This window comes from Anabrus simplex, chromosome 1 (genome assembly GCF_040414725.1).
Source record: "Anabrus simplex isolate iqAnaSimp1 chromosome 1, ASM4041472v1, whole genome shotgun sequence".
NCBI lineage: Eukaryota > Metazoa > Arthropoda > Insecta > Orthoptera > Tettigoniidae > Anabrus > Anabrus simplex.
In genome coordinates, this window is record NC_090265.1 from 151697159 (window position 1) to 151709511 (window position 12353).

Consider the following 12353-nt stretch of genomic DNA (forward strand, 5'->3'; position numbering starts at 1 on the left):
CTTTTTGTGGTAGTCAAAAATAAATGTGATAGAAAGGAAGGTCTTAAAAGTAGGACTGTTAGGCAGTACCATATGGCTGATAAAGCAGGCATGAGGCAGTTTCTAAAAAGTAATTATGATCGGTGGAAAACGGTAAATAAAAATGTAAACAGACTCTGGGATGGGTTTAAAGAAATTGTTGAGGAATGCGAAAAAGGTTTGTACCATTAAGGGTGGTAAGGAATGGTAAAGACCCACCTTATTATAGTAGAGAAGTAAAGAGACTAAGAAGGAGGTGCAGACTGGAAAGAAATAGAGTTAGAAATGGCTGTGGAAGTAAGGAGAAATTGAAAGAACTTACTAGAAAATTGAATCTAGCAAAGAAGGCAGCTAAGGATAACATGATGGCAAGCATAATTGGCAGTCATACGCATTTTAGTGAAAAATGGAAGGGTATGTATAGGTATTTTAAGGCAGAAACAGGTTCCAAGAAGGACATTCCAGGAATAATTAATGAACAAGGGGAGTGTGTATGTGAGGATCTTCAAAAGGCAGAAGTATTCAGTCAGCAGTATGTAAAGATTGTTGGTTACAAGGAAAATGTCGAGATAGAGGAGGAGACTAAGGCCGAAGAAGTAATAAAATTTACATATGATAACAATGACATTTACAATAAGATACAAAAGTTGAAAACTAGAAAAGCAGCTGGAATTGATCAGATTTCTGGGGATATACTAAAGACAATGGGTTGGGATATAGTACCATATCTGAAGTACTTATTTGATTATTGTTTGGTCGAAGGAGCTATACCAGATGAATGGAGAGTTGCTATAGTAGCCCCTGTGTATAAAGGAAAGGGTGATAGACATAAAGCTGAAAATTACAGGCCAGTAAGTTTGACATGCATTGAATGTAAGCTTTGGGAAGGCATTCTTTCTGATTATATTAGACATGTTTGCGAAATTAATAACTGGTTCGATAGGAAAGGTTATTCCAGTGAAGCTCAACTTGTAGGATTCCAGCATGATATAGCAGATATCTTGGATTCTGGAGGTCAAATGGACTGTATCGCGATTTACCTGTCTAAAGCACTTGATAGGGTGGATCATGGGAGACTACTGGCAAAAATGAGTGTAATTGGACTAGACACTTCAACTTTCTTAACTGTATTATTTTCTTCCTTAATTACTCTGTATGGATGCGAGTGCTAATCCTGAAATCTGGATACTCTTTTCTTTGAGGAAATATTCTAAGCTATGCAAATGTATTAATATAACTTTTCGCCCTGGAAAATATCGAAATATGGATGCAATTTTAATGATGGTGCAGACCTTCATTTCAGGATAATTGGTGGCACAACAAAGCAGAAAGCACAATTGTGTTTCATTTTGGAGCGATATACAACTTTGGTCCTAGGACTTGTTGTCGTAATTCTTCAATCAATCAATCAATACTGATCTGCATTTAGGGCAGTCGCCCAGGTGGCAGATTCCCTATCTGTTGATTTCCTAGCCTTTTCCTAAATGATTTCAAAGAAATTGGAAATTTATTGAACATCACCCTTGGTAAGTTATTCCAATTCCTAACTCCCCTTCCTATAAATGAATATTTACCCCAGTTTGTCCCCTTGAATTCCACCTTTATCTTCATATTGTGATCTTTCCTACATTTATGAATGCCATTCAAACTTATTCGTTCACTAATGTCATTCCACGCCATCTCTCCGCTGACAGCTCGGAATATACCACTTAGTCGAGCAGCTCTTCTTCTTTCTCTCAATTCTTCCCAACCCAAACATTGCAACATTTTTGTAACGCTACTCTTTTGTCGGAAATCACCCAGAACAAATCGAGCTGCTTTTCTTTGGATTTTTTCCAGTTCTTGAATCAGGTAATCCTGGTGAGGGTCCCATACACTGGAACCATACTCAGGTTGGGGTCTTACCAGAGACTTATATGCCCTCTCCTTTACATCCTTACTACAACCCCTAAACACCCTCATAACCATGTGCAGAGATCTGTACCCTTTATTTACAATCCCATTTATGTGATTACCCCAATGAAGATCTTTCCTTATATTAACACCTAGATACTTACAATGATCCCCAAAAGGAACTTTCACCCCCTCAACGCAGTAATTAAAACTGAGAGGACTTTTCCTATTTGTGAAACTCACAACCTGACTTTTAACCCCGTTTATCAACATACCATTGCCTGCTGTCCATCTCACAACATTTTCGAGGTCACGTTGCAGTTGCTCACAAATCTTGTAACTTATTTATCACTCTATAGAGAATAACATAATCCACAAAAAGCCTTACCTCCGATTCCACTCCTTTACTCATATCATTTATATATATATAAGAAAACATAAAGGGCCGATAATACTGCCTTGAGGAATTCCCCTCTTAATTATTACAGGGTCAGATAAAGCTTCACCTACTCTAATTCTCTGAGATCTATTTTCTAGAAATATAGCAACCCATTCAGTCACTCTTTTGTTTAGTCTAATTGCACTCATTTTTGCCAGTAGTCTCCCATGATCCACCCTATCAAATGCTTTAGACAGGTCAATCGCGATACAGTCCATTTGACCTCCAGAATCCAAGATATCTGCTATATCTTGTTGGAATCCTACAAGTTGAACTTCAGTGGAATAACCTTTCCTAAAACCGAATTGCCTTCTGTCGAACCAGTTATTAATTTCACAAAAATGTCTAATATAATCAGAAAGAATGCCTTCCCAAAGCTTACATACAATGCATGTCAAACTTACTGGCCTGTAATTTTCAGCTTTATGTCTATCACCCTTTCCTTTATACACAGGGGCTACTATAGCAACTCTCCATTCATCTGGTATAGCTCCTCTGACCAAACTATAATCGAATAAGTACTTCAGATATGGTACTATATCCCAACCCATTGTCTTTAGTATATCCCCAGAAATCTGATCAATTCCAGCTGCTTTTCTAGTTTTCACCTTTTGTATCTTATTGTAAATGTCACTGTTATCATATGTACATTTTATTACTTCTTTGGCCTTAGTCTCCTCCTCTGTCTCGACATTATCCTTGTGACCAACAATCTTTACATACTGCTGACTGAATACTTCTGCCTTTTGAAGATCCTCAACATACAGACTCCCCTTGTCCATTAATTATTCCTGGAATGTCCTTCTTGGAACCTGTTTCTTCCTTAAAATACCTATACATACCCTTCCATTTTTCACTAAAATTCGTATGACTGCCAATTATGCTTGCCATCATGTTATCCTTAGCTGCCTTCTTTGCTAGATTCAATTTTCTAGTAAGTTTCTTCAATTTCTCCTTACTTCCACAGCCATTTCTAACTCTATTTCTTTCCAGTCTGCACCTCCTTCTTAGTCTCTTTATTTCTCTATTATAATAAGGTGGGTCTTTACCATTCTTTACCACCCTTAATGGTACAAACCTGTTTTCGCTTTCCTCAACAATTTCTTTAAACCCATCCCAGAGTCTGTTTACATATTTTTTACCGTTTTCCATCGATCATAATTACATTTCAGAAACTGCCTCATGCCTGCTTTATCAGCCATATGGTACTGCCTAACAGTCCTACTTTTAAGACCTTCCTTTCTATCACATTTATTTTTAACTACCACAAAAAGAGCTTCATGATCACTAATACCATCTATTACTTCAGTTTCCCTATAGAGCTCATCTGGTTTTATCAGCACGACATCCTCTGGTTGGTTCCATCACTTTCTGAATCAGCTGTCCTTCCCATATTAACCTATTTGCCATTTGTTATCATGCTTCCTGTCATTCGCATTTCCTTCCCAATTGATATCTGGCAAATTCAGATCTCCTGCTACAATCACATTTCTTTCCATGTCGTTTCCCACATAGCTGACTATCCTATCAAATAATTCCGAATCCACGTCAGTGCTACCCTTTCCCGATCTGTACACTCCAAATATATCGAGTTGCCTATTATCTTTAGAAATGAGCCTTACACCTAGAATTTCATGTGTCTCATCTTTAACTTTTTCGTAGCTTACAAATTCTTCTTTCACCAGAATGAACACTCCCCCTCCCACCCTTCCTATCCTATCTCTACGATACACACTCCAGTGCCGTAAGAAAATTTCTGCATCCATTATATCATTTCTCAGCCATGATTCAACTCCTATTACAATATCTGGTAAATATATATCTATTAAATTACTTAATTCTATTCCTTTCCTTACAATACTTCTACAGTTCAACACTAACAATTTTATGTCATCCCTACTTGATTTCCAGTTCCCTGTTCCCTTATCACCGCTCCCTAGGTCATCCCGTTTCCCTGAATGTACCTCCTTATTACCCTTCCAAACAAATTTCCTAACTTATACGTACCACTGCGGTTTAAATGAAGGCCATCTGAGCGCAGATACGTATCTCCTACCCACCCATTAGGATCTAGAAATTTCACTCCCAGTTTCCTACATACCCACTCCATAGTCTCATTTAAATCCCCAATCACCCTCCAGTCAGTATCCCTTCTACACAGTATTCCATTAATAACAATCTCCGCTTTCTTAAACTTCACCCGTGCTGCATTTACCAGATCCCACACATCTCCAACTATGTTGGTACTTATATCAGCTTGCCTTATGTTGTTGGTACCAATGTGAAATACTACCACCTTCTCCTTCCCCTCCTCCCTCTCTTCTACTTTCCTCAACATCTGCCTCAACCTAATTCCTGGATAACACTCTACCCTGGTTCCCTTTCCTCCACACACTTTCCCCACGTGTCTAACGATGGAATCCCCCATGACCAGAGCCTCAAACCTACCCACCTCATTTGATCCCCTCCCCTCCTGGTCAGCCCTATCTTTCCTGATAGCTGCAGAAGCTACTTCCTCCTCCCTTTTCTCCTTCCCATGACCCTGTTCCACCTGTCTTTTCCTATCCTCTACTCTACATTTCCCTTTCCTACCTTTTCCTTTCCCCGTACTTCCACACATCTCAGCAACAGTTCCCTGTCCCTCATCTTCCCTCTGTTGTTCTACCTGGAGTGACTCGTACCGATTTCGCACAGACACCTGTCCTGAATTCTGATCCTGAATAGAGCCCTTAGCCTGCAGTCTCCTTCCCCTTAGAACATTAGACCACCTGTCTTCTACAACTCCTCCCTTTCCTTCCCCTCCCTCTTGTACACCTACTGTAACCTGTACATTGTTTGAGGGAGTCCTATCTTCCTTCCTGTCTTCTGTGAGAATCCTAATTATCTCTCTCAAACTTTCCAACTCCTCCATCATACCCCTCAATGCCTCGCCACACCCACAGTAAGTACACTCGCGCTCCTTAGCCATTCTTTACGGAAAAAAATGAAATTAAAAATTAAATAACTTATTTGCAAAAAATAAATGAACGGAGGGATATATTGTCTGGGATAGTACACAACAATAAGGTAATTAATATACGGTACTTGACTACACTACACCCTTTGTTCACGACTGTAGCCAACAATGCAATATTTGAATATGAGCAGCGACAATAATCAATAACAATACAACGACTGTTAACTATTACCGTGTAATCTCTTTAACTTCTTTTTAAATATGGTTTACAGGCGTATCGTATTTTTTTTTAATGTAGTAAATTATTACCTTTGCGATAGTTTGAACGGATATCTATACGAAATACCAGAGAAGTTACTGCAGAAGTTACGGTACTATTCCTTATGATAATCTGCCTTTGTAAGTATAACCAACAAACCTTTGAGATATCAGTATCAGTATCAGTATCAGTATCCGAATGAAAAGATTTCAACCCCATTCTCAGTCACTTTTACCCCCACCCAAGTGTTTTATCTGAAAACAAAAAATGCATGTTTCTTTATTTGTAATAGAGATAAAAAGTACTATTTTTCTCTTCTGTTAACATGTTACGGTACGTTTTTGAGATATACGGTACTGTACAGGAGATTCCAAATACCAGTTTTTACGTCTGTAACATTTTACATTTTTGAGATACCCGGTATAATGTAGATATAATTTCTAAAAATTCACCCCAAATTGTCACTCCCGTTTAACCCCCATTGATTGGATTTTCCAAAAACAAAAAGTATGTGTTTCTTTATTTTTAAAAGGAGATCCCAAATACCAATTTTCAGGTCTGTAATATCTTCAGTTTCTGAGATAAAAGTATCTTCATTGAAGGCATTCAACCACTTTTTCACCCTTTTTCACCCCTCCTATTAGGATTTTCCGAAAACAAAAAATACGTGTTTCTTATTTTTAAAGGAGATTCTAAGTACAACCAATTTTTACATCTGTAAACATTTAAAGTTTTGAGATATAGATACACGCATTTTAAAAATTCACCCCCCTTTTATCCCCCCATCAATTGGATTTTCCAAAAACAAAAAATACGTGTTTCTTTATAATTAAAGGAGATTCAAAATGCCAATTTTCAGGTCTGTAATATCTTCAGTTTCTGAGATATAAGTATCCTCATTAGAGGCATTCAACCCCTTTTTCACCCTTCCTCGTGGTATTTTCCGAAAACAAAAAAATACGTGTTTCTTTATTTTTAAAGGAAATTCCAAATACCAATTTTTAAATCTGTAAACTTTTAAAGTTTTGAGATATACAGTAGATTCTTTCATTTTAAAAATTCACTCCCCTTTTCTCCCCCTCCCATTAATTGGATTTTCTAAAAACAAAAAAATACGTGTTTCTTTCTACTTAAAGGAGATTCAAAATACCAATTTTCAGGTCTGTAATATCTTCAGTTTCTGAGATATAAGTATCCTTCTTAAAGATATTCAACCCCTTTTTCACCCTTCCTCATGGTATTTTCCGAAAATAAAAAAAATACGTGTTTCTTTATTTCTAAAGGAGATACCAAATGCCAAATTTTACATCTGTAAACTTTTAAAGTTTTGAGATATAGTTACACACATTTTAAAAATTCACCCCTCCCCCCCCCCTTTTACCCCGTTAGCGATGGAATATCCAAAAATTCTCCCTTAGCGAGGACCTACATTGTAATATAAATGTATCCTCAAAATTTCATTTCTTTTTGTCCAGTAGTTTTGGCTCGGCGATGATGAGTCAGTCAGTCAGTCAGTCAGTCAGGACAAGTTATTTTATATATATAGATGGGCTGAGAAGACTTGGGAGAAAGCAGACTAACTGCTTGGCTAAGCAGTATTTTCTGTGTTTTCAGTGGAGAGGTGGTGTGGAATGATGTTAGTAGACAAATAAGCTTGAGTGGTGTTTTAAAAGCAGGAAAGATCACAATATGAAGATAAGTTGGATTTCAAAAGGACAAAGTGGGGCAAATATTCAGTTTTAGCAAGAGGAGTTAGGAATTGGAATAATTTACGAAGGGAGATGTTCGATATTTCCAACATCATTGAAATTATTTAAGAAAAGATGAGGTAAACAAGTGATAGGGAATCTACCACCTGGTCAACTGCCCTAAATGCAGATTGGTGTTGATTTATTGATTAATTGTTGATATTAAAGGAGGCAGTTCAAGTTGTTCTGAAACCAAGAGCTGAGTCCAACAAGTAACTTGTCTATCATCACTTCTCTTCATTATTATAATGGATGAAATCATAAAGATAGCAGAAAGAAAAGATCAGTCAACAAATGTGCTTGTGTTTGGTGATGATGTTATGCTATGGGATGAGATAGAAGCAAAAGTAGAAGCTAAACTAGATCTTTGGCAAGAAGAATTTGAAAGAATGAGACTGATCATCAGCTGAACTGGAACAGTTAGTTTAGTGATGAGTTGAAACCCTCAAGCAGTCCACCTCTGAATGCAAAATGAAGAAGTAGATATTATTAATAACTTCAAATACTTAGCTTCATTTCTTCTGAAAATACCATAAACCAAGAAATGTGAAATTGGATACAAGCTGCAACAAAACTCTACCACTCTATTCATCAACTACTTTGGGATGACACATTTTCCTAAGCTTCAAAGATCAAAAGACATAATATGAAAGAGCCCTAGTGAAAGGACTTGTGGTTTTGGGGGAAAAGCAAATTTTCAAAGGCTTTGCCAACATGATGTAAAATGGTAGCAAAACGTTGAACATCAGCTGTGGATGAACACGACAATCTGGAGGAAGCTAATAAATACCCGCACCTAGATGGCTGGAGGGGAGAATTGATTATTATGATGATGATGATGATGTTGAAGATGATGAATGGATAACCCCAAATATCAGTGAAGACCTGGCTATGAAGAGCAGGTGCCCCAAGCTGAAGAGAGCTTACTACCGTTACCTCTATAAGAACATGTACAGGTATAAATCTCTCTGCCTTAACCACGAACTCAGACAGTACAGCACAATACTGAGGCTGTCAGCATAGCACACCTCTGAATACCTGAATGTGGTTGGAAAGGAACAACTCCAAAAACAGGAACTGAAGGAACAAAAGCTCCTGAATAAAATCATAGGCCTCATCAAAGAGGAAGGTAAATACAGAATCAGGCACAACAAGGCACTCTACCAACAATTAGAGAGCATTACAACAACTATGAGAAAGAGGACTAATCTTCTACAGTCACATAGTCAGCATGGACAATCAGAGAATCACCTTGATCTCAAAAGGAAAAGCAACTAACAAGATTAGTTAGAAAAGACCTAGAACAACTAAAAATTGATCACAGTGAAATCTACAACAGAGATAAGTACAGAATGCTGATCAGAACATCAGACTCTCTCCTGTCACTAACAGCCAAAGCACTCTACTGTGGAGTAGAGAGGAAATGGATGTGACTGAGTAAGTGGCTGTGCGGTTTGGGTCACATAGCTATCAGCTTGCATTCGGAAGATAGTGGGTTCAAACCCCACTGTCGGATGCCCTGAAGATGGTTTTCTGTTGTTTCCCCTTAATTAAGACCATGGCTGCTTCCTTCGCACTCCTAGCCCTTTCCTGTCCCATTGTCACCATAAGATCTATCTGTATCGGTGTGACATAAAGTAAACTGTAAAGAAATAGACTCATCAGGAATGAAAAGATACTCCCAGCATGAGGATGAGGAAATAATGGGTTAAAAAGAAAGTCCGCCAGAGTTAAGAACGATGTGGTCCATAGTCAGCTTAAACAAACCCAAAATAAAAACATGAAACTAACTTTGTCCTTGCATGTAATGCAATTTTACTCATTTTGTTTTGATTGTTTGAAGAATGTGTTTTATACTGATTTAAATGCAGCCATCACAACATGCACCTGCTTATCACACCTTTCATTGGGCTGTGTGGTTTACTGGACAGTTATCTATCAAATCAGCCATGGTAAACAGTCTGGTCATGGCTGTGACCAATGGCTCAGTTCACAGTGAGTACTATAGTATAGCCTATCCAGGTTTCGTGCCCTAGACTCGGTATTCACTTGCACCAGCACACCAACAGACACTATACTGCACCAAGTCTGCACCACTTGACTATAGGGTCACTGGTACTGAAGGTAGAACAGTAGTAAGGAGAATGACCTCACAGAGAGGGATTAAAATAGTCTACATTATGCAGAAAGTTCATAATTATATATTTCCTTCTTTCAGTTTTCAAGTACTTTCCTAAATACTAGTTACAAATAAAGTACATGGTGATGGGAATATTTCATACAAGAAACAAACAATTTTTGAAAATAATATTATTTTTGTAATAATAGTTTCTATTAATGGGTGTTTGAATTTGGATTTATTAATATATATACAGTACAATATGGTGTTGCATGCAGTAATTTATTTTGCATAAGACCAATTTCATGTTTTTACCCATATTGAACTTACTATTATTATTTACAATTCTTGTATTTATTATCCACACCGATTCAATACATAAAATGTTAATTGTCCTAAAGGGACATTACAATACAAACGTTAATTGGTACATGTTTTGCTCGCTGCATCGAGCATCTTCAGCTATCTTTTATGTGATTGTCTTGACAACATTTTATTGTGTAAAACCTTTTTAACCTCTTAACATGAAAGCCCAAGTATACTCGGGGTTTTATATATTTATATAAAATAAAATCCCGAGTATACTCGGGAATGTCGCTCATTGGTCGGTACCTAATTTAAAAGCCCGAATATACTCGTTTCTTGTTGTTTCTCAATATTTCCGCCAGATGTTTATGAAATTATTATTTTAGGGTCCTATTTTTGCCAACAGATATCTCTGACTCAACCGTAGTGGATGTCGGTGACTCAGGCAGTTCGTTTTCACGGCTTTCCAGAGATGTAGCATTGTGTGTTGATCCTTGTTTTAGGGCATTTCACACAGCCACAAACCTTTGAACAGTATTGAGTGTCATGTTATATTACTTGCCATCTGTTTAGTGCTGTGTTATTTATTTTAGAACCCATAAAAAATATCACGAGTATACTCGGGATTTTAAAGCAAGAACTTTTCAGTGGCTTATATTTCATTGTTAAGTTTGAAAAATTTTTTTTTTTTTTTTTTTTTTACCACTGTCATTAGTTTTCAATAAATAGCCCATTTTAACAATAAAAAAATTAGGTAAAAAAGATCACAATTTTGTAAATAATTGGTATGTTAAGAGGTTAATGTGCAAATTTATTGTAAATAGGACTTAATGAATAGCTTGACCTTGAGACACTCTTATAAAAGATGGCTGAAGATGCTCGATACAGCGAGCGAAACATGTACCAATTAACGTTTGTATTGTGATGTCCCTTTAGGGCAATTAACATGTTATTTATTGAATCGGTGTGGATAATAAATACAAGAATTGTAAATACTAACAGTAATTTATTGCTGATGAAAATTCATGACAAATTCTCTCAAAAGTTTTGCACTTCTTTCTGTAAGGGAACAAGTGTCCATGAAACCACCAGTTACACATAGTGGCAGAGGTTGATTCATGAGAGAGATTCTCACAATCTGGGCTTGATGGGCTTTGAAACCAAAAAATTACTTCCACACATGAAAGTAGCACTGAACATGGGGAGTGCCTACTTATGTCACCTGCTCATGGAGTCTCAAACATTGTTGAAGGAATTAGTCATAAAACTTCTGACTTGTATTTCATTGCAATTCTACTAACTCCAACTGCAAGGTACAGTATAAGGGAACATCTTCAACTGACATATAAAATTTGCAATATCATTAAACCTTGTGGAAAATTCCTCTTTTAAAAAAGTCAAATAAACTAAACTAAATTTGAGTCCTCATCCCAAGGTGGTGCAGCTCTTTTCAGGCACACCCCCCAATGGAGGTGAGCTGTATGTACCATTTCAACTACATACCAGCCCTCCTGCCATTCTTAAATTTCTTGCAGTACCAGGAATCGACCCGGGCCTCTGAGGATGGCAGCTAATAACACTAACCGTTATGCTATGGAGGCGGGCAAAAAGTCAAATGACTTCAACTTACTGTAATCATTTCATGAACTGAATCTAAGTCTAGGAAGTGAGGTGTATCTTATCTCCTCTTTCTATCTGCTTTTCCTACATTACCAATTTTCTCTTGAACTCCTCAACTTTATCAAACATGTCTGCAATCAGACGGTTTCGGCCTTACGTCAATTAGTTGAGAGCAATAAGGTATTGATGATTATGGAAATTTAAAAAGATGATTGATGATTATGGAAATTTAAAATTCAGCCAAGTGAGTTAAGTCTTTTCTTTGGTCTTTCCTTCGCCTCCAGATGTGTTCTTATTGGTTCTCTTAAGTTTTAAAATTGCTTCTTGGCTCAGCTACCAGGTCTTGCAGTGATACGTTATATCACCATACTCTGTGTCCACGATGAGAGGAATTTCTCAAACTGACAATGATTAAGGATTTGAGACCTAAGGAAGTTCATAGTGCAGACAATAACATCTATTAGGCCTACATCTCCAAATTTTGGCTCCTATACATAGAGTACTTCCTAGAGTATAAGGCAGTGAACTGATATTATACGGATGTGCTGCTCTAAGTACACAGCTATTTTAGCTCCTAACAACACTAATGAAGTCACTATGTTGTCCTACATGGCCACTGCACCATCTGTGGTTACGGAGAACAACTAATTCCACTGTAAACCTTGTGCCCACAGCTTCCTCCATATTCAGAAAAATATTTGCACCTATGGTAGTGTCTTTGAGATGTGCAGTGTCTAGTAACTCTCCAGTCATGCAAATCCCTTTGTGTTTGATAAGTCAGTTGAGTCATACGATGTAACACCTTTTTGACATTTCTCTATAAGCTGCATTTGTACATCCTTGACAATGTCAGAAATGCACCTTGCTGCTGTTTGATGAGAGAACTGGATGTTGTCCAATTCACTAGCTTCTGACAGGCACAGTGTGCAACCTAGATTAAACATTCCTTCACAAAATCACCTTTTGAAAATTACTTGATTGGTCTGGTGATTTTT